This window comes from Nicotiana attenuata, unplaced genomic scaffold (genome assembly GCF_001879085.1).
Source record: "Nicotiana attenuata strain UT unplaced genomic scaffold, NIATTr2, whole genome shotgun sequence".
Taxonomy (NCBI): domain Eukaryota; kingdom Viridiplantae; phylum Streptophyta; class Magnoliopsida; order Solanales; family Solanaceae; genus Nicotiana; species Nicotiana attenuata.
The window spans coordinates 36,682-60,793 of record NW_017673044.1 but is presented as its reverse complement, the minus strand read 5'-3'; the positions used below and the strand labels follow the sequence as shown (position 1 = coordinate 60,793).

Below are 24,112 nucleotides of genomic sequence, written 5' to 3'. Positions count from 1 at the left end.
TTGGTATGTCACCATACAAGTTGGTGTTTGGGAAGGCCTGCCACCTGCCAGTGGAACTTGAACATAAAGCGTGGTGGGCATTGAAGCAGCTAAACTTAGACATCGAAGATGCGAGCACAACAAGAATCACTGAACTGCGTGAGCTCGAGGAGTTCAGATATCTTGCTTTCGAGAGCACAAAGTTGTACAAGGAGAGAATGAAGAGGCTGCACGACCAGAACATTGTTGAGAGAAATTTCAAACCCGGGGACATGGTATTGCTATACAAATCAACACTCCGTCTGTTCCCAGGTAAACTTAAGTCACGATGGTCTGGACCATTTCGAGTAGTTGAAGTTTTCTCTTCAGGAGCTGTTGAAATTGCCACTGAGAATGACTCTAGTACATTTAGAGTCAATGGTCAGCGACAGAAATAATATGTGGGCATGAGCGGGCCAAAGGAAGTGTCTGAGTTACATCTGACTGAACCACAGAGGTCGAGCGAGCCTTAATTGCGCTCATCTGAGTCGTGTCGCGACGTTAAATCAGGCGCTGCGTGGGAGAAAACTCACGAAATTGTTGTAAGTGTAACACATTATACAAAAAAAACAAAAAAAAATGCAGAATCAGAATAGGGCCCAGACTGCGGTTCCACCGCGACCGCGGTCAAACCACGGTGGGAACCCATCTCTGAATCTTGTCTACCGCGGTTCAACCGCGACCACGGCAGAACCGCGGCAAACCCAGACGGGCCCAGGTATGAATTTTTTTTTTTGTTTTATTATTTCCACCCCCCCCCCTTTTTCTAATTAACATAAACCCTCCCCCACCCCAAACCCACGATCTCCTCTCTTCTTTTTTTCTCTCTCAAATCACCCCCCCACTCAAAACCTCCATTATCACCTTCTCCAAATCTCCATCCCAACACTACCCACCCCTTCCCTTCTTCCATCAAGTAAGTTTCTCTTCTCCCTTTTCTATTTCTTCGTCTCAATTAGTGTAATTTAGTTTTGTTGTAGATTAAGTAAACCCTAGTTAGGAATAGTGTTAATTTTTTTTTAAATTTTTGCTTTCTTTTATGTTTTCTTTCTTTGTAATTGCTTCTTGTGGACTTGTGTGATGCTTAAATGGGTAGGTCTTCATTGTGCTTCAATTGTGGGGGTTGTTTAGATGATTTGGAAGCCTAGAAATAATTTTTTGTGATGTAGTTTGGTGGAAGGCCCTCTTGGACGAAAATTTGGGGCTTGTTGTACTATTTTGAGGCGTTTTGTGCCTAACCTAGGCTGTGATGGTGTTTTATTGGGTGAGTGATGGTGTTGTATTGGGTGAATGATGGTGTTGTAATTGACGTAAACCACTTGAGGGGGTCAGTATGGGGTGTTGTATGCTGAATATTGTGAGTTAGTACTGTTGTGAGAGCCATTGTAGGGGTTGTAACTTTCAAAACCCTGCTAGTTGTGATAGTTTGAAAGGCAGAAATAAATGGGAGGATAAGGTTGATGCCATCGGGTGGCGAAGTCTGAGTACCCATCCGACTGGCACTAATTAGGATGCATTTGATGTTCTTCTGAATTCTTTGCAGGTAATATGGCTCGTAAGAAGCAAAAGAGATCGGCGGGCACATCCCAACAGCCCACATATGATGACTCCAGGTTCGAATCAGAATTGGCAGAGGACGACTTTCATGCCAAGGCCTCAAAGAGCTTCATCCCTGAGATTCAGATTGATAGGGCAGCCCTCCGGGCGAAGAAGGAAGAGATGTATGAAGAGATCCGGAGGAGGGAAATGGACTTCTTATTTGATGAACCTACACCGGTGAACAGGATGATTGTAAGAGAGTTCTACGCCAAATGCCCAGCACACATGGTGCGGAGGGTGATTGTGAGGGGCACGGTGGTTGATGCCTCAGTTGCAAATATTCGCCAGGTGTTGCGGCTGCCTGAATTTACTGGTGACACCAACTATTACCAGGCCGCACCAGGAGTCACTTGGGAGACTATGACTAATGCACTCTGCACAGGGGGGCAACCCACCTCGATACGTGACCATATCACCCTGAACTCCAATTCTTTCACCCATTTAGCTAAGTGTTGGCTCACTGTTATCTGTAGCAGGTTCTTGCCCTCAGGCAATATGACTGACGTGAACTTCCAAAGAGCCCTCTTGACATGGTGCTTCATCACAAAGAAAGATTTTGATGCGGCAAAACTAATTGGTGATGAAATGATCATACGGTCCCCGCTGGGGTCAAAGAAATTCTACTTCCCCTCCTTGGTGACTACATTGTGCCTGCTGAGGAATGTCCCCACTAATCCTACTGATGGAGAGTTGCCCCAGAATGCAGCTTTCAAAGCTTCGGGCATCAGAGTGGGCAGGGGTGCACGCACCACCATTCAGATCGATGATGAGGATGATGACCCAGTTCCCATGGCACCATCAAGGAGATCATATGATAGTGTCGGACCCTCTCGGCGGCCCCATGCTGGAGCAGGCTTATCCAGATCACACTCCACCCGCCCTATGCTGCGTACTATGGAGGAAGAGGTCGCGGATCTTCGCACCTCGGTGGAGGGCTTACACACACGTATGGATGCCATGTCGCAACGGCAGTCCAGATTTGAGAGCCGATTTATGGCCTGGTTCCGCATTTGGGGAGAGCTTGCAATGTGGACCCCAGCACCATCTCCGACTCTGATTGAGGCCCAGGGAAGTCTTCTTACCCTTTTGCTCTTTATTTTTGATATGACATGGGGACATGCCATAATTGTAAGTGTGGGGTTGGAGACTTGCTCTGGTAGTGTATTGTAGTGTATATAGACATTGAGTATGTTGTAGTATTAGAGTGATGTTGTGGTGTATAATTAACTGACATTAGAAGTAACTGACTGGGCCCAATGATGGACACTTGTCGACAGGTCTCTTGAGGGTCATAGTCGAATCTAAAAAAAATGTAGAGGACTCTTCCTAAGGACGGACCACTTAAAACCCAATAATTTGCCTAAAAAAAACCCAGAAAACCCAAAACGCGCTCCTCTCCTCTCTGGCGATTTTTTTCTCTGAAAATTGGCAGCCATGGCTGCGCCTATCTCTCCCCAGCCTTTGGCTGTGGGAGAGAAAATTTTTAAACCCAAAAGGGAGCACCGTAAATCCTACAAATACAACTTCATATGTTGGACGTCTTGTTCAATCCAAACCAGCAGGTATTTTATCGTCAAAAATTGAATTGTTTCCTGTTAGTGTCGTTCATGGAGAGCCAGTGATTGAATTTACTATGGATGAAGTTAATAAATTCACAAGGGAGGAAGGACTGCATCAAGCAGTAATCATGAAGTTTTCATATGGAAAACCTGAGTTACAGGAATTTAGAAAAATATTTTCGTCGCAATTCGATGTTCAAGGTCGCTGCAATATTGGGCTGCTACAATTTCGTCACTTATTGATCAGATTTGATCTTTACAGTGATTATGTTCTATTTTTATCAAGATCAACTGGTTATATCAAGGTAAAAGGTGATGAATTTTTTTTTAGAACATTCCCATGGACGTTAGGATTCAATCCAAAGGAGGAAATGTCCATGGCAGTCGTGTGGATTTCCTTTCCAGGTTTGCCGCCTAATTTCTTCGCTAAGAGGTCGCTAATGTCCATTGCTTCAGTAGTTGGTCAAGCTCTTGCTGTGGACAAGGCGACGCAAGAAAGAACACGACCTAGTGCTGCTAGGGTCAAGGTAACTCTTGATTTACTCAACAAACATCCTAAGAAGGTTAAGCTACAGATTGTGGACAGAATTTCGGGTAAAATAAGTGTGCATTACCAGGAGGTGGTGTATGACAATCTTCCTAAATATTGCACGTATTGCAAACATCAAGGACATGATGAAAAGGTGTGTCGAATTATGAAAGACCAAGCTGGAACATAGGTGGTGACAGAGGAAGTAACAGGTGTTGCGTCTCAAGGTGGCCATGGTTTGGTTGAGGCAGATGGTCCAGTTATTGAAAAACTACAAGGTGATGCTAGGGACTATCTCAATGCAAAAAGAGCTGGCCAAATAATGGTGGTAGATTCAGAAGATAACAGAAAGAGTGGGTAGCAGCAGGTATTAAGTGTACAAGGTGAAATTGAGGCAGCAACAATAGATGGACCAAAAGCAATGTTAGCTGATGCTAATATTCCTGTTGGTGAACAGATTTTCAATAACTCTGTGATATCAAAGAATGTTGCTATTGTTCCTGTCGATTGTGCTTTAGCTAGGATGTCTCAAGCTATGGCTATAAAAGCAGGAAATAGGGTGTTGAAAGATCGAGGGAATGGCGGTGATATAGTGACAGTAGCAGGAGGTGATCGACCTATTAATGCTACAGGTGAACAAGCTGATAATGCAGCAGGATGCAAAGCTATTGTTGTGAATGATGAGGGGCATGAACATGTAAGTGTTGAGGCTTTGGAGTGTGCAGATGCTACAGCTTTTAAGGTTGTGAATGTGGAAAATTCAGCTGCAGGTGTACAGGCTAATACTGGAGCTTTGAAACCTACAGCTCCTTTGAAACATTCTGCTGGGACTATGAAAGATAGTGATGATCGAGCTGTTAATTTTAACAAAACTGAAAATAAAGAAGCTGTAAAGGAAAAAAAAAATAAGGTGCATGATGGACATAGTGCAGCACCTAATGATTTAACTGATAACTCATTTGGTTCTAAAGATACAACTGGGAATGAGAAGGGGCAAGAACGTGAAGAGGGTGAAATTTTGGTTGCTGCTATAGGTGGTAATCAAGTTACATGTCCAAAAAGAAAAACTAATGAATTTATCCACCAAACTAGTGATATAGGTGTGAACAAAGAAGTTGGACAGATGCTTGGAATTATAGGCAAATCTGGACAGATTTCAACAGATGCAGCTAAGGGTTAGGCAGTAGTTAATCGATCACCTGACAGGAAGGTGGTTTCAAGTCAAAAAAAATGGAAAGTGCAGAAGAAACTATAAGGTGTACTAACTCATTAGATGCCTTGTCCAATGCACAAGAACAAGGTGAAAAAGATGCTGGGAAGAGTTTAGAATTTGTAGGTGGCAATGCAATCCCACAAGCTGGACAGAACAGCTCTCCAAGCAGTGCAAAACAACAGCAGCAATCAAGTAACAGAGGTGCTCCATTGAATACTTCTAACGAAGTTGTTCTGTTTGAGGCTTTGAATGAACAAGTCAATGGAAAACAGCAGCAACAATCGCGTCCAGTTTCCACCAGTAACAAACGAGATCAAGGCAGTGGTAATTCGACGAAAGACTTGCTTGTTCAAGAGGAGCTAAAAGCACATAGTTCTAATACTCCAACGCTACATTTTTCCAGTCCACAGGTGGATAAAATTATTAAAGATGCGCAAGCTGCAATGCTAATGAACACCAGTATGGTAAAACAACCAATAGTGACGTTGAACACATCCGTCTTTGAAGTACCATCACAATCTTTGGAGTCTTTTGGAGAGTATGGTGGTGATCCTGGGCGGTTAGTGTTGTCAACTGGAAACAACAACGAAATTATTAAAGCAAATGTGAGGGAGATGGCAATTAAATCCAAATTTTGGGCTGACCAACGTGAGGATGATGATGATGAAGATTGGGGTGCTGACTTTGCGGGGGATTCGACTGACGAAGGTGAGCGATATAGTGGAGATGAGGAGATGCGTTCAGTTGGCTCACCTGACTTGCCAAAAATTGGCAACTATTCAAAGTTGAACTCAAGCAACAAGCTCAATGCAAAGGCTCCAGTTTTTATCCCTACAAATAGGCAGCAACACATTGGAAAAAACATAACAGCTGCTAGTTCGATGGGCAATACAGCAGAAATTAATACTAGACAGCAGCTGCTTATTGCTAACTTTCTAGCTCCTATGTGTGAGAAAGATCAATATGCAGCAGCAGTGTCAACCCCTGGACAGCAGCAGCATAATGAAATAATCACAACTGAAGCCAGCTCGATGGTAGTGGCAGTAGCAAACCAATCTGGGCAGCAGCAGCAGCTAAGTGTGAACAATCCTACAGCCAGTTGTGTGAATGATCGAGCATTAAATCCAGAACAGCAGCAGCTGATTGAAAGCAATCAAAAGTCAGTCGTGCAAGTGCAATGGGACAGCAACAACAGAACACAATGAGAGCGTTGGGTAATCCGAGGCATGAGCAAGGGGATTTAGTTCCTAAATTGGATGCTACTGAAGCTTTTGGTATTGATATGGGGCTTGATTTATATGAAGAAGGGGAAAAGGAAGAGTTACTTGATGCTTCCTTTAAAAATGTAGCTCGGAAGGGAGATCTTTCACCTAGACATAAGAGAAGTGGATCCACCAAAAACAAGAAGAACGCTCATGAGAGACAACATAGCTGGGACGGCAAGGTAACACAAGCGGTTGTCATTAGGAAACCTCCAATGAGAGTCGCAAAGCAAAAAGTGGCTGCCTCAACCACTTCAACGAGGTCCAATCACTTCAAAAGGAAATGATGCATTTTTCATACATATTGAAGAGGTTTGAAGAAGAAGCCAAGGAGATACAATTTGAAGAGTGCACAAGGTTAAAAAATGAGGGGCAAAACTCAATCTTTTACATTGTTTTATTTTATCACTTCTTAAGCATAATCATTTGTAATATCATCGCAGAGTATGTTATAAACTCTGCGATGATCGTAGAATATTTAGTCCTTTCTAGTTCTTATTTTTTACATGCATGCTAGTAGGTGAGGCTTTTTATGCCTCGATAGGATTAGTAAGGTAAGGTTTAGCCCAGTCTGTGTTGCTCTAGTCCTATGCCTTTGGAAAGATATCCAATGGCTATGAGATTATATGCCCTCGTGAGACTTTGCCGGCAGCTACACCATGATCCTCTACATGAGGTCGCCATCATAAGGCAATGTGAGGCGCAGAGGAGTGATTATATAGCCAAGGCATAGAGGCAACACTACTGGTGCTATTGTCCCCCTTATTTGTACTCTTCCTATGTGGCTTTTTATTTTTATTATTAATAAAACTATCCCTAGGCACATCGCCTAGTGGATTTAAAAAAAAAAAAAAAAAAAAAAAAAAAAAAAAAAAAGAGGACGGACCACTTGGACAGTACTCTTGAGGGAAGTAGTCCATGTAGTTTCTTTATTTTACTTTTTTTAGGTAGTGTAGTAATTCTCCCTTGGTTTTTCTTTTGACCACGGTTCTTTTTCAAGGGCTCTTCTTGAACTGGGTTAGGTAGATTTTTCTTTCGTAGTTTTAGGACCACGATGGGTGAAGGCTAGAATGCAACCCTAGATGTACACACCTGAGAATAACAAAAACGAAGTGAGGGTGCGACGTCTAGGCTCGTTTGTAGACTCATACTTTGATGCCTTAATTTTGCACATCTTGTCTTGCTTGAACGCTCGTATGAGTGTGTTGATAAACTGATTCGGAATGAGTTACATGCCAAGTGTGTGTGAGTTATTACTTGCATTCTGTGCTTGCATGCAATACCTAGAACTTGCCATGTGTGTTTGCAAAGCGAAGTAGAAGTTGTTTGGTTTAGAGATGATTGAGGCACTTCTTTGTATAGCCTGTATAACTGTGAATCCACCTGTATATATTGCCATAGTTAACCCCTTTTGAGCCTGAAGCCTATTCTTTGATAACCCTATAATGACCTATATCCCTGTGTTTGAATAAATTGATTGTTTGAACCTGTACCTCCTAGAAGCACTTGAATTATTAAAGAACATAAAAAGTCAAAGTGTGGGGTAGTAGGGGAGTGGAAAAAGGGGAATCAGGAAAGAAATACTTGAATGGTGCAATGGCTGTTAAAAAAAATGAGAAAAGAAAAGAGAAAAAGGCCAGTGCACCTAAAGAAAAGTGAGGGGCAAATATGAAACAAAATGTGGAAGAACAATTGGGCTGAAAATGGAAATTGAAACAAAAGGAAGTTTATATTAAAAGTACTTAGGGAGGTTAGTCACTATATCCAAATATATCCTACCCATCCCTTAGCCGACATTACAACCAAATAAATACCTTTTGATCTTTGACTGAACAGCTCGATTAGTAGAGTATTACACGAGGGGCAAGCCTATGGTGTATCTGGGTGGCATGTGAATGTTCTTTGCTGAGAGTGAGTGAATTCTGTCTATCTATGGTTCCTTGTTGCTTAATTTATTGTGTGTGGAACTTCTCTCAGATTTGTGATGTGAGGGCATGTGACTCAGGAAGGAAAAGTGAGTTTTCACCTCTGTTAGAGTAACTAGAGTAAGCACGAGTGTGTCATGGCATTAGAGTCTGCATCTGAGTGTGACTGTTGCACTGATTAGGTTATTCTTTCATAATGGCGGGTGTGGCATAAACTTGGGGCAATGCATCCAACGGTTAGGCCTAGAAGTGTAGTTTAACTTGCTCGAGGACGAGCAAAGGTTTAAGTGTGGGGTGTTGATAATAGGTGAATTTAACTATAATTAGGCCCTAAAGAACCACCTTTTTGTATAGTTTTGATGATAAAAGTGATAACAAAATGCTCTGATTAGAGATTTTCATGCTTTGCAGGTGATATATGACAAGAGAAGGCTATGGAGTACTTTTGGGATCAAATATGGAGAAAAAGAGGCCAATCGTAAAATTTTGCCAAATGAACCAAGCGAAGCAGCTCAAGCCAAGCCTGAAGAACAGAACCGCGGTAGAAGATGGTCGCGGATAAATTGAGATTCAGAGAAGGTGTGTGGCCGCGGTTTGACCGCGACCGCGGCAGAACCGCGCAGAGGCGGAAAAGTTCAGGGACTTAAGTGCAAAATACGGGATTTTTAGCCCAAAACCCTATTTTAAATACTAGACTTCGCCCAAAGGAGGCAGGGATTGTATTAGAGAATATTTTAGCAAGGAAAACAATTGTGAGAGATCACCCAAAACATCTTTCTTCTTTTCTTTGATTTTTCTTGCAAGTTTCATGATGAATATTGTTTTAGTTTGTTTACCCATAGTTATGAGTAGCTAAATCCTTTGTCTAAGGTTTTGATGGAACCTATTGGGGGATGAACTTCTTGTTTATGTAAATACAAATTGCTAGTTCCAATCTCTATTTGTTCAACTATGTGTTTGTTGTAGTTAATTGACAGGATCCTCAATTAGTTGTGCCTATTTAGTGTGCATAACTCGGGAGAGAGTGCATATTTAGGTAATTGTTGAACAACACCACTCCCAAAGTATATGAGGGATCAATAACCGAGGGTTTAAAGGCGGGATTAGGGATAACGAAGTCTTGGATGTAATCTAAAGTGAATTGTGTTAAATAAAGCAAGCTAGTGTATCTCGGGAGAGTGCAACTAGTAAATTACTGTGATTACTCGGGAGAGATTTACGGTAAGAAGAGCGTTCATGATTGATAGAGATGTGTTGGTAAATTTGTATGAAGCATAAATAGAAGGAATTCCATCAATAGGGGAAATCATTACCTTAGCACTTTCTCATTATTGTTTACAGCTTAGCATCTTTAATTTGCAGCTATTAGTTACTGTTAATCTTAGTTATTAAAAACACCATCAACTGTGATTCTCAACGTTTGGGAAATTGATTCTAATGAGTTTAGTAGGTCTAAAGATAGTGATTGATAGGTTAATTCTCTGTGGATTTGACTCTGGGCATAATACTCAGGTTATATTTGCAACGTTCGCATTGTCCTTTTTATAAGGCATAGTTGGGCGTGATCACCTATGCCTTTGGAAAGGTATCCAAATGGCTATGAGATTATATGCCCTCGTGAGACTTTGCCGACAGATACACCATGATTCCTCTACATGAGACTGTCATAAGGGCATTGTGAGGCGCAGAGGAGTGATTATATAGCCAAGGCATAGAGGCAACACTTCTGAGCTATTGTCCCCCTTATTTGTACTCTTCCTATGTGGTTCTTTTTCTTTCTAGTATTAATAAAACTAGCCCTAGGCACCTGCCTAGTGGATTTGCTAAAAAAAATATATATATAAATATATATACACCCTTCTCCGATCCTCACCGTTGACCGCAGAAAAAGGATCGCAGCCGTGGAGCTCCACCGCGGACCGCGAAATATCGAGTGCGGCCGCGAAGACTGGCCTTGCTCACCGCGGAACGCATAAATCCCACAGCGGTGGCGGAGAGCCCACCGCGGTCGTGAAGACCCCACCGCGGACCGCGAAGCTTGGCTTCAGAGACCTGCAACTTTCTTTGAACCTGCAACTCTTATGTTCTATGTCTAAATTTACTCCGTGGCCTACCCAAAACTCAACCGAGCCCTCAGGGCTCAAAACAAAACATGCACGCAAGTCCAAAAATATCATACGGACTTGCTCATTGCGATCAAATCATCAAATAACATCAACATCTATGAATTAAACCTCTAATTCATGAAATCACTCAAGAACATCAAAATTACTATTTTCTCAACTATAGGTCCGTTTTATACCAAGCCAATTCCGATCTTTACCAAATTTTACAAATTAAACATGAACATTATTTCAAACATGTACCGGGCAATGGAACAAAGATACAGGCCCGATACCATCAAGAAAATGCATCAATTCACTTCGAAAAACCATTATATTTTCCAGAAAATATTTTTTTCGTTTACCTAGAATGTTGACCAAAGTCAACTTTATTCAATTGTAAAAGCCAATTTCCTTATTTTACTCAGTTTCACATAAAAGATTTCAGGAGACGCGTCCGGACCGCACACGCAAATCGAGGTGAGACAAAAAGAGGTTTTTAAGGCCTCGGAACACAGAATTTACTTTCAAAACGAGTGATGACTTTTTGGGTCATCACAGTTTGTGCCACCAACAATAGAAGAAGTAATAAAATTGTGTTTTTCGAAGATATTGAAGGTAACTGGATAGATGATCCTCAGAAAATCATGGATCACACCTACAATTACTTTAGGCAAATTTTCACTACTAGCCACATTTACTCTGACTGGTCAACGATTAATAATGACCCTCCTAGCATCAAATTTTGTAACTTGGTCTCCTTAGATAATCCTTTGTCCTAGTTGGAACTCAAAAAATCATTTTTTAATTTTAAACTTTTTAAATCACCCGGGCCCGATGGTCTCCATCCGTTTTTCTTTCAAAAGTATTGGCAGTATCTAAGTACATCTGTCACAAACCTTTGCCAACAAGCTTTTGAGACAGGCAAACTTTCAGAAGGGATAAATGAAACTTACCTCTGCCTAATCCCCAAAAATCCCTAATGCAAATAATCTGAAAAAAATTCGTCCTATTGAGCTTTGTAATACTATTTATAAAATAATCATAAAAACCACAGCCAATAGACTAAAACCTTTTTTAGAAAACTTAATTTGCCCTTACCAGGCTAGTTTCCTCAAAGGAAGACGTACTAGTGATAATGCTATTGTAATTCAGGAATTGATGCTTGGAATGCACAAACAAAAAGGTGCTAAGGCTAACCTGGTTATGAAAATAGATCTAGAAAAGGCTTTTTACCGGCTAGAATGGTCTTTCATTTATAGAACCCTTCGCCATTTTACTTTTCCTTCAAAAATCATTACCTTAATTATGAATTGTATCACAACCAGCAAGATACCTGTCTTAGTTAATGGTAGTAGGAGCAATTTTTTCTCTCCTATTAGAGGCATCAGGCAGGGAGATCTTTTATCTCCTTATATATTTATCCTTTTCATGGAGATGTTGTCCATCCAAATTAACCATCATGTAAATATTGGTACCTGGTCCCCCATCAATATAGGAGGGAATCAGTGCCAATTATCCTATCTATTAAATATTGGTACCTGGTCCCTCATTCTAATGTGCAAGATTGATTAAAAATTCCCTAATTCAATCCTCATTTGCCTGAACTCCTTTTGCAAACTATCAGGCCAAAATGTTAATTTGACAAAGTCAAAAATTATTGTCTCCAAAAACTACCCCATCAACACCTCAAAAGCTTTGTCTAAGCTTTTTAATATAAAAATTAGTAATAGCTTTGGTAAATACCTGGGTTTTCCAATTACAAATACCAAGCCTAGACCTTCTTATTACCAGTTCATCCTTAATACAATGGCAAATAACATGGCTTCCTAGAAGTCAAATTTTCTTAGCGTGGCAGGGAGGACAACCCTTGCAGCTGCATCTCTAAATAGTATTCCTAATCATGTCATGCAGTATAGCTACCTGCCCACTAGGATCATCAAACACATTGACAAAATCAAGAAAAATTTCATTTGGGGTTCCACTATAAACTCAAAGAAAATTCACCTTCTATCTTGGGATACTTTGACAAAGGATAAGGAGAAAGGGGGGACTTGGCATCCATTCAGCTAAGGAAAAAAACCTAGTGACCCTAGCTAGCCTTTCATGGAGACTCTTACACAAACCCAAGCTTCCTTGGTCACAAATTCTCACCTCCCTTTATAGTTCGTCAAAAAATTTGAAAACCTCTTCTTTTATTTGGAAAAGTGTAGTAAAAGGATGGGAGATTTGCAACAAAGGTTTAAAATGGATCCCTCATTCAAGCTCTTCTATGAACATCTGGGAAACGAATTGGATCCCAAAAACCTCTTTGCTAAGAAATCGAATAGAGAGCCCTCTCACTATTCCCAGCACGAAGCTTAGTATCAAAGAGATTTGGTCAAATAACAAGTGGGACTTGTCGAAAATCCTCTTTGAGCTCCCTCAACATATTAAGAATGCCGTCCTCTCCATTCATCCTCTCTAGAGCAGTCATGACACATGTTATTGGGAATTAACAAGAAAAGGTATTTTCACGACAAAAACTTGCTACAAAGCAATCCAATCAAATGATATTAACTTGGTAGATTTTAATTGGATTTGGGACACTCAATGCCCAAACTAATAGACTGCCCACGCGCTCATACTTAAAATACATAGGTCTGAACGTTGATCCACTGTGTCCAGTTTGTAAAAATCAAGATGAAACCATTGAGCACATCTTCAAAGCTTGTACAGCAGTTAAAAATTATTGGATTACATTATGTTTAAGTTTTTCTTCGGGACAAAGGGGCACTCACTGGATTCATAGTATTAGAAACCTAAGATCCTCGACCCCCTCCCCCTACCTTACATGGGAGAAGCTTTTCCCATTCGTCATGTGGAGTATTTCGTTAAATAGGAACAATAACAACCACTGTAACATGACCCTCAATTTCAACTCTTCGCATGCAATTTCTCTAGCGGTAGAGTTTAATCTTCTCACTACGGAGGAACCTTTATCTACCCAGTCCCATTCTATTGAGGTCGCATGGCACAATCTTCCTCCTAATTATTTCAAGTTAAACACAGATGGAGCCTTCAAAGAAAATACAAACATGGGAGGCATGGGGTGGAGTATTCAGCGGCCATAGAGGGGACTGGATAATGGGTTGTCAACACTCCAGCCCCTCAAACTCACCACTTCAAGCTGAATTGGAAGCACTAAAGGAAGGACTTTCAATTGCTTTAACTCATGGTTATACTCCACAAGTGGTGGAAACGGACGCAACAGAGGTTATCAAAATATTACATTCTAATTGTGTCCCTTACAACTCTACTATTGTCAATTGCAGGTGGTTAATGCACCAACTGAAGCAACCGAAGATCAACCATAAATTTCGGGAGGGAAACAAGGTAGCTCACGGGATGACTAAGGAAGCACTCCAGCATGCACGAAAACACCAACTTTTTGATAATCCTGTCCCTTTCGTTTTAAATAACTTAGCAATGGATAAGAATGGTTAGGTGTATTTGGTTAAAAATATCAGTACTAATGTGTGTTGTAGTTTGGCCGAAATGGGGAATTTGAATGTCCTCGAGGCTTGTAGTTTCGTTAATGATGTAACTATTGGTACTCCGTAATATTTTAATAAATTATCTTTTCCAGTCGAAAAAAATGGCACTACGTTTTACTACGCTAAAATGTCACTACATTACAAACACGAACATTACATTGGGCCACAAGAAACCACTACAGGGTACTAAAGTAAAAATTTATTTAGTTTACTAGTCTTTTAGCAAATTAATAATCTAAACCGGATAAAAATAACAAATCAATTTAATCACAAAACAATCACGAAATTACATATACCACAGTAAAAAGTAGCTAATCAACATTTTTTAACAACTAGTAACAATCTCTCTATTTTATAAATGTTTTTAGCACACTAATATGTCACGCCCCGAATTCGAGGGACATGACCGGCGCCCGACCGGGTAGCCCCTGCCAAGCGAACCTAGATGCATTTCCTAACCCACATGTTACCCCATGTTTTCCTTACTCAATTATTCCAAGAATTTGCCAAATGATTAACTAAGAACACTTTTTAATTTACAAAACACATACATACTTACATAATAGTAATGAAATCACGAACTCGTTACCAATGTATAAAAACACGGATCTACACAAGTTTCTAACCCACATCTACTGTCTACGGAGCCTCTAAAAGTACAACAGGATACTATAGTATTTGCCGGTAACAAGGCTCCGGCTATACCTTACACAAAATCAAAAATAAAACTCTGAAAACAAGCGTCCTGAGCCACGCAGGGCCCCGAGAGGAAAGGGCTCACCAAAAAGCTGATGGAGGACGAAGGGGAGCTACGATCGGTGGACTGGAGTACCTGCTACGGATCCACCTACAATCATAACACGAATGTAGCGCCCCCGGCAAAAGGGACGTCAGTACATTTGAATTGTACTGGTATGTATGAACAAACTTTGCTCCAAGTAAACTCGAACCATAAGCAAGTAAGTAGCAGTAATAAAAACGACAATCAAATCCACAAGGAGGGAACAATTAAGCCAACAGGTATACAATCTCTCCTCCATAAACAAGCATGTAATTGTAATGGAAACAACAATCAAATCCACAAAGAAAGAGCAATCAAACCAACAAGTTTACAATCTCTCCTGTTTCCCCCTTCCACATTTCCACATCAATAATTTCACAATTTGTTCATAGTTCATTTCAATAGCGATTTCGATCGCTTTCCAACCTTATTACCTCGGCCACCCTTATCACCACAACCCACACCTTATTTCTTCGTGTTGCTGCGCGCAACCCGATCCCACCGAACAATCACAATTCACAAACAACACAACAACAACAACAATTCACAAAGAACAACAACAACAATCCTCAAGAAACAACAACAATTTACATGAACTTCCATAGCCATCAATACCATTTCCATGTATTTCACTACTCATATGCATTGATAGATCACGACGATAATTTTCCACGACAAACCACATATGTTACTACCACGGTTATTCCGAGCACATCAATTCCCATTTCCTTCCATTACTTGTTTCACAGTTCCTACCACATAGCACATTTACAATAGCAAACTTGGTTTATTTCTGATTACATGCATCAATATAGCGAAGGCACAGCCACAATCACTCAACCATACCAATCACAGGAATTTCACAAACAAATCACGTAGAAATCACATACCAAGCACTCAAACACCCAAACAAGGCGATTTTACAAGTCCAAAGTTAGCCATACATACCTGGAGCCGAATTCCCTTTTAACTTCTATTTTCAATTCACCAAATGGTCTAGCAATGTCAATCTAGTGCACAAGTTAACGCGTATGACTTAGAAAAGAAGTTCACAATTTCTACTCAAACTTATTTAGGTTACCAACCCATCTTTGTACCATCTTTTACTCCTACCCAATTACTCTTACTAGGTTTTAGGTTATAGAATGACATGCATGTATGAGTTCAAACACTATTTTCAAAAACCAATGCATGAGACTCCCCCCCCCCCCCTTCAGTTTAAACCAGAAATTCACTAAAAAGGGTTAGGGATGTTACCTGCAAGAAAAGGGGGATGAAGATAAGCTTGAAATTTCCCGGCCCGGATGGTTTTGAAGAATCAAATTTGGAGACGATGACTTATCTCTCAAGACTCTCTCTTCCTCTCTCTTATTTTGTGCAGAGGGTCGTTAAAAATGAGGGGCTGGGGGTATTTTATTAAAAAGGGGGTCGGGTATAAAATTTAGAAAATAGAAGCCCGAGCAAGATCTGCGGTCGCATTCTGCGATCGCAGAACAGAAATGCGGTCCGCAGATTGGACCGCAGAATTGCCCCCAAAACTCTGATGATTCTGTTTGGATTTGCGACAGGAATGCGGTCCGCATTCCTGTTATGCGGTCGCATTGTGCACCGCAGAACTGACCTTCACAAATCCCTGAGGAACTTATGCGACGATTATGTGGTCCGCATATTGGTTATGCGATCGCATAATAGACCGCATTTTGAACATTAATTATGACAACTCTTCTGTTTCACTCTGCGGTAGGAATGCGGTCCGCATACTAGATCTGCGACCGCATTCTGGGCCGCAGAATGGCATATTTTGGAAAAAATTGATTCTTTTGATTTTTACAAGATTAGATCAATACCAAGGTCCGAACCGCGGCGAGAAAATTCTACGCATTCCTAACACATATTCGGAGTCGACACCACAAGATACTAGGTTTTGAGCCAAAAAATTTTTACGGGGCCTCACATAATACTATAGTCCGGATAAAAAATAACAAATTACTTAAATCACAAAATAACATAGACCACATTAAAATTAACTACTCTGAATTTTTTATACAAGTTTTATCAGAAACTAAGTCGAAATAATCAATTTAAGATTTTTAGAAAGTTGAAGATTTTGTTATTTTGAGCCGAAACAACCAACAACGTCCGATATAACTCCTTAGCTAGCACGTGGGGCCGAGAATCTTTAGTTTATGTGGGACGGGTGGGCTCCACTCAAGCTTTTTGGGTTTAAAAATGGAGGGGGGAGGGGGCAGATTGGTTTTTTATTTTTTTATTTTTTTTTGGGGGGGGGGGGGGTTCGTTCTGTTTTTGGGGAAGGGAAGGGGACGACTATATTTATATATATAGCTTCTTTTGTTAAGACGCTACAATATAACGTCTTAACAAAAGACACTATATTTTCTTGTTTTTTTTAACTCAAATATAGTGTCTTTTTGAAAGACGTTATACCTAACTGTTCAAACGGCCGTTAAAGTATAGCGTCTTTCAAAAAAACGCTATTTTTTTCCATATTTTTGTTATTTGAGTCGAAAAGAACCACTCATAGTTGTTGCCCCCCTAAACCAGAAAATATGGACAGCTTTCCATATTACAAGATCCCTCGCATGTCCAAGCTTCGTATCCGGCCCGCTGCCCAAAACGTGAGTGAGGAGTATATAGCCAAGTACCAGTTAGACACTAGTAAAATGAGGGAATTAGAAAAAGACCCATTTGATCCTCTTGGCTTCAAGCAACAAGCTAATATCCATCGTGCTTATTGCAACGATGCTTACACTATGGGTGACAAAAAGTTGCATGTTCACGAATCGTGGCTTTTCTTCCCATTTCATAGATGGTACTTGCACTTCTACGAGAGAATCTTGGGCTCCCTCATCGATGATCCAACTTTTGCTCTGCCATATTGGAACTGGGACCATCCAAGCGGCATGCATTTGCCTCCTATGTTCGATGTCGAAGGTTCTTCCCTGTACAATGCAAGACGTAATCCACATGTCCGTAATGGAACCATAATCGATCTTGGTTTTTTCGGTAATGATGTCAAAACTAATGAACTAAAGATATTAACTAACAACTTAACACTAATGTATCGTCAAATGATAACTAATGCTCCATGCCCGTTGTTGTTCTTCGGAAAGCCTTACAGATTCGGATATAAACCCAATCCTGGGCCAGGAACCATTGAAAACATCCCTCATACTCCGGTCCACATTTGGACTGGTACTCTGTGGGGGGACGGATTTGGGTAATGGTGTGAAATCATACGGTGAGGATATTGGTAATTTCTACTCAACAGGTTTAAACCCAGTTTTTTTTCTGCCACCACGCCAATGTGGACCGCATGTGGAATGAATGGAAAGCACTAGGAGGGAAAATAAGGGATCTCACAGACAAAGATTGGTTAAATTCGGAGTTCTTTTTCTACGATGAAAACCGCAATCCATGGCGTGTGAAAGTCCGAGACTGGGTATGATTACGAACCAGCAGCGACCCATGGCGTAACATTAAGCCAGGGAAAAAGATCACAGCAGGGAAGGTGTGTTGTGAAAAACAATAACATCCCTCGTGAATAATATCCACGATAAATAACAATAACACAAGAGAGTAACAATGACACCAAATCTTTTAACGGGGTAAAATACAATACTCGAGTGGAGCAATTTTACCATTATAATATTACAACTTAGTAGTGTCAAGAGACTACTACAACTTCAAAAGAAATAACACTCTTTATTTTAGATACCTCACTACAATATTACTCACACTCACTATTTATCTCACATACTACAATCTGTGGATTTACTCTCAGCTTTCTGCTTCTCTCTCATTTATGGTGTGTTTAAAATTGAAACGAAATACTTCCTTTTATAGGCAAAGTTGCCGTCCAAATTAACCAATCAGAATTGGTTGTTGCAAGTCGCAAGATGGGCAACGCCCAAAACAAATTCTTCCAATTGGTTTTCCAACTTGTTCTGCATCACCCACCATTGCCTTCCCTTCCTCCAATCATATGTTTTTCCCTATTCTTTTTCGTTTTCTTCTATTTAATATGGGCCCCAAAAATCTCTCCCTTAATTTTAATTTTTCCTCTTCATTCCAAGACAAGATCTCAATCTCTGAAAATCTTCAAACTTGATAGGCTTTGTGAAGATATCTGCAACTTGATCATGAGAATTCACATACTTGAGCTCGACTTCCTTCTTGGCAATGCATTCTCTGATGAAGTGATACCTTATGTCTATATGCTTGCTTCGATCATGATACGTCGGATTCTTCACGAGTGTTTGGGTGCGGATTTGTTGTAAATACAAATCTCTGTAGCTCCAATTTGTGGAAAATTGAGCTCCTTCAACAATCTTCTCTGCCAAATAGCATGACACGTACAGGATGTTGCTGCTATATATTCAGCTTCACAAGTCAAGAGAGTAACAATTGATTGTTTCTTTGAACTCCAAGAAATAACATAATTACCCAAGAAAAATACAAGACCAGTTGTGCTTTCTCTATCATCAATATCTCCCGCATAATCACTATCACAATATCCCATAAGGTTTAAATCACATGAAGAGGAATAAATTAGCCCAAAGTCAGTCGTACCTTTTAGGTAGCGAAAAATTCTTCTAGCGACTTTCAAATGAGTGGAGGTAGGAGCTTCCATGAAGCGACTTACTACTCCAACTGCAAAGAGTATATCTGGCCGGTACAAGTCAAGTACCTCAAACTTCCCACAACACTTTTGAAAAATGTGGGATCCACTTTTTCTCCTTCATCAAACTTGGACAATTTTGTCACACTCTCCATAGGTGTGTTCACGTGGTTGCAATCGAGCATGTTGAACTTCTTCAATATCTCTTTTGTATAGCTTTCTTGAGAGATGAAAATTCCATCCTCCATCTGCTTCATTTCTAGGCCCAAGTAGTATGACATAAGCCCTACGTCCATCATTTTCGAACTCACGAGACATATCTTTCTTAAAAGCTTCAAACAAACTTGGGTTATTGCCCATGAAAATAAGATCATCGGCTTAAAGACAAACAAGCAAGATATCTCTATTAGTATGAACTTTAAGGTAAAGAGCATATTCATGGAGACAACGAGTAAACCCATTGTCTTGAATATACTTGCCGATGCAACTATTCCATGCTCGCAGGGCTTGCTTCAATCCATAAAAAGCTTTGTTCAACTTCAACACTTTATCTTCATGATTTTTTACCACGAAGCCCAATGGTTGTTCAACGTAGAATTCTTCTTCAAGATAGCCATTCAAGAAGGCTGACTTGATAACTAGTTGATGGATCTTCCATTTAATTTGCGCGCCAAAAAGATCAGCAAACGAATCGTCTCTATGCGGGCAACAGGTGCATAGACTTCTTCATAGTCAATGCTTGCCTTTGCTTGTAGCCATTAGCCACAAGTCGTGCCTTGTATTTCTCCACATCTCCATCGACATTTTTCTTTATTTTGTATACCCATTTCACTCCAATTGCTCGATGACCCTTGGGAAGAGTTGTTAACTCCCAAGTGTTGTTTTTCTCTATTGACTCAATCTCCTCCTCCATGGCTTGTCTCCACCTTTGTTTGTAATAGCTTCATCAAAGTTCATTGGTTCAGTGTCAGTAAAGAGACAACATAAAAAATCAAAATTAGTAACTTCTTCTGTGTCCTCATAGAGCTCTTGAATACTCCTTATCCTTTCCGCCTGTTCATTTGAACTTTCTTGAGAAGAGGGAGATGCAACATTGGTTGGAGACGGAGGTGGAGTTGTATCCTGCACAGGTTCCACGGTCTCTGGTTCTTCTTCATCACCAAAGTATGGAAGAAAATCATATGAAGTTTCTTCCCGAGCTTCCCAATTCCATGCCAATTCTTTATTAAATTCAAAATCACGACTCACCACCACCTTACCGCTGCTTGGGTTGTATAATTTGTAGCCTTTTGAACTCGTATCATAGCCAACAAATACATGCTTAACACTTCGATCGTCAAGCTTTTCTCTCCCTTGATGTGGCATATGAGCGTAGGCCATGCTCCCAAAGATTCTCAAGTGCTTGAAACTTGGCTTTCTTCCACTCCATACTTCATGAGGGGTTTGATCTCTAACATTCCTTGTTGGAGACCTGTTGTTCAAATAAACTGCACAAGTTCAAATAAACTGCACAAGAAATAGCTTTGCCCCAAAATTCCTTGGGCACATTTTTAGCTTTCAACATACATCTAGCTATATTAAGACTTGTTCGATTCTTTCTCTCTGAAACTCCATTTTGTTGGGGTGAATAAGGTACCGTTAGAGGGAGATGAATACCATGAGACTGACAGAAACCATTAAATTCATTTGAAGTTAATTCGTCTCCTCTATCGGACCTTAAAGCTTTAATTTCATAACCACTTTTTTTCTACACAAGTACTTTGACATTATTAAAAGCAGCAAAAGCTTTAGATTTTTGGTTCAAGAAATAAACCTAAGTCTTTCTACTAAAGTCATCGATGAAGAGCAAAAAATATTTACTTTTACGAAAGGAAGATGGATTGAATGGTCCACACGCATCAGCATGAACAAGCTGAAGCGGTTTGGTTGATCTTGACATGGCCTCCTTTGGAAAACTCCTCCTTGCATGTTTTCCAAGAAGACAAGCTTCACACAATTGATTGGAATGGTTGATTAATGGTATCCCATGCACCATGTTCTTTTCTCCCATTGTTTTGAGTGCTTCAAAATTCAAGTGCCCAAATCGCATCTGTCAACACCATGATTCATCTTGCACATTATCCTTCAAACACTTTGCATCAATTGTCTTAAGATTCAAAGAAAATAATGTGTTCTTTGCCATATGCACTTTAGCAATTAGAATTCCATTTGAATCTCTAAGCCAAAGATGCATATTTTTCATGTGGATATCATATTCCTTTTCAAGAAGTTGGCCCAAACTCAAAATATTACTTTTTTATTTTGGGATGTAATAAACATCTTGAATTAACTTGTGGTCACCATTTTTAAAGGAGATCAGAATCGTACTTATTCCTTCGATTTGAATCTTTGAGGTATCTCCAAAGAACACATTACCTCTCAGCGTTTTATTGATCTCTACAAACTTTTCTTTGCATCCACACATATGATTGCTTGCTCTATTGTCCAAATACCACGAGCTACAATCATCCCTGTCTTCTTCCATGAGTGCCAGCAATAATGTTGACTCATCTTTTTCTTTCTTGTCATCAACAAGTTTAGCTTTTTCTTCAACATTGCTACGACATTCCCAAGAGTAATGGCCAATTTTATTACAATTATAGCTCTCAATTTTTTATTTGTCATACCTTTGTCCATTATTTTCTTGATAGTAGCCACGTCCTCTTCCTCCTCTATGTCCACGACCATGACCTCTTAATGTTTGGTGGATTTTAACTTCATTGTTGAAGTTTTTTACCGTACTTCTTCCTCATCCATGACCGCAACGGCCTCGTCCATTCCCTCGATAGCTTTTTTCACCTCCATAATCCTTAAAGGATGCCTGAGTTTTAAGAAGTTGCTCCAATGGCACTGCTTGTCTCCTCTCGGTCTTTTCTTCATGGGCCCGTAAAGAACCCTCCAATTGCTCCACCATCGCCGAGTCTTAATCTTTAGAGTCTTCAATAGCACACGCCACAAAATCGAATATAGGTGTTAAAGTGCGAATGATCTTTTCTACCACACGGACATCTTTTATGTCCTCCCCGTATCTTCTCAACTGATTTACAACAGCCTTCACTTTTGAATAATAATTCGAAATGCATTCTGATTCTTATATTTTTAAAACTTCAAAATTAGCCCTAAGAGTTTAAAGTTTTACCTTCCTCACCTTGTCAACTCCTTGGAGAGAATTTTGTAAAATCTCCCAAGCTTCCTTTGAGGTGGTAGCATCTGCCACCTTCTCAAACATGGCATCATCCAGACATTGGTGGATGAGCGTGAGGGTTTGTTGATCCTTCTTCCTCGTCTTTGCCAATATATCTCTTTTCATTTTGAGGCAGAGCTTTCTCATTATCGGGTTTTGCATACCCTCTGTCTACAATTTCCCACATATCCTGGGAGCCAAGAATGGCTTTCATGCGTAGACACAATTTCTCAAAATTATCTTTTGTGAGACGGGGATACTGAAAATACAGTGGACCATTACTCGCCATGGCTCTGATACCACGTTGTTGGGAAAAACCATCATATCCCGCCCAGGAATAATATCCACGATAAATAACAATAACACAAGAGAGTAACAACGACACCAAATCTTTTAACGGGGTAAAATAGAATACTTGAGTGGAGCAATATTACCACTATAATATTACAACATAGTAGTGCCAAGAGACTACTACAACTTCAAAAGAAATAACACTCTTTATTTTAGATACCTCACTACAATATTACTCACACTCACTATTTATCGCACAGACTACAATCTGTGGATTACTCTCGGCTTTCTGCTTCTCTCTCGTTTTTGTTGTGTTTGAAACTGAAACGAAACACTCCCTTTTACAGGCAAAGTTGTCGTCCAAATTAACTAATCAGAATTGGTTGTTGCAAGTTGCAAGATGGGCAACTCCCAAAATCAATTCCAAAACCAATTCTTCAAATTGGTTTTACAACTTGTTCTGCAGCGCCCACCATTGCCTTCCCTTCCTCCAATCATATCTTTTTCCTTATTCTTTTTCTTTATCTTTTATTTAATATGGGCCCCACAAGGTGAATGTAAGTTCTGTTATGCCAGCCAGCAAGGTATTCCCACTCGCAAATCTGGACAGAGCCATTTGCTTTAGTATAGAGAGGCCAGCTACATCAAGGAGTCAGCAGGAGAAAGATGAATTTGAGGAGATGCTAATATTCAAAGATTTAAAGTATGATGATAGCAAGTATAAAGTTTTGATGTGTTCGTCAATGCAGAAAAGACTGTAAATGCAGATGACACTGACAAGAAAGAGTATGCAGGAAGCTATACAAGCTTGCCACATGTTCATGGACCTAATAATGCCACTCATGTATTTGAAGTAAGAGAATTCAAGCTAGCCATCGCTGAACTGCTAGAGGACTGTGATATGGAAGATGAAGACATTATTGCGGTAACTGTGGTTCCAAAGACGCGGGAGGGCGGCGATCAATAGTGTGGAGATTGGACTTCAGGATTGTTATTAATTAAGTCCAAATTTATGTATGTTACTAGTTTCTCGCTACGTGCATTAGCACGTGTGTACTCAGTCATGTTGTATATCATTTTGTAAAACTATCAATATTATTATAACGAAAGCTTGAGTATATAACTATACATTAAAGAATACAGTAGAAATTTATGTGAACGATCTACGCGTGATGAATTATTTATCAAAATCAACATGATTGGATATCGTTTGAACCTATGAAGATAAATAATCTAGGTATAATTAGATACATGTCGTATTTATACCAACTCTAAACACTAAAAAACGCTGAATCTGGTCTCTATACAATTACTAGAATAACTTTGCATATGAATCAAGTCCGAAATTATTGCAGCAAAAACAATAATCACAAATCTATTGAAAATTCTAGTAAAAATTATCCAACGCCAATCAATAAAAGGCAAAATTTCTTAA

General features: G+C 40.0%; 1 pseudogene; it reads left to right on the top strand.

The window, feature by feature from the left end:
• The first annotated feature begins 13,258 nt into the window (after positions 1-13,258).
• LOC109215280 lies at positions 13,259-23,675 on the top strand (annotated as a pseudogene).
• Positions 23,676-24,112: the final 437 nt, after the last annotated feature.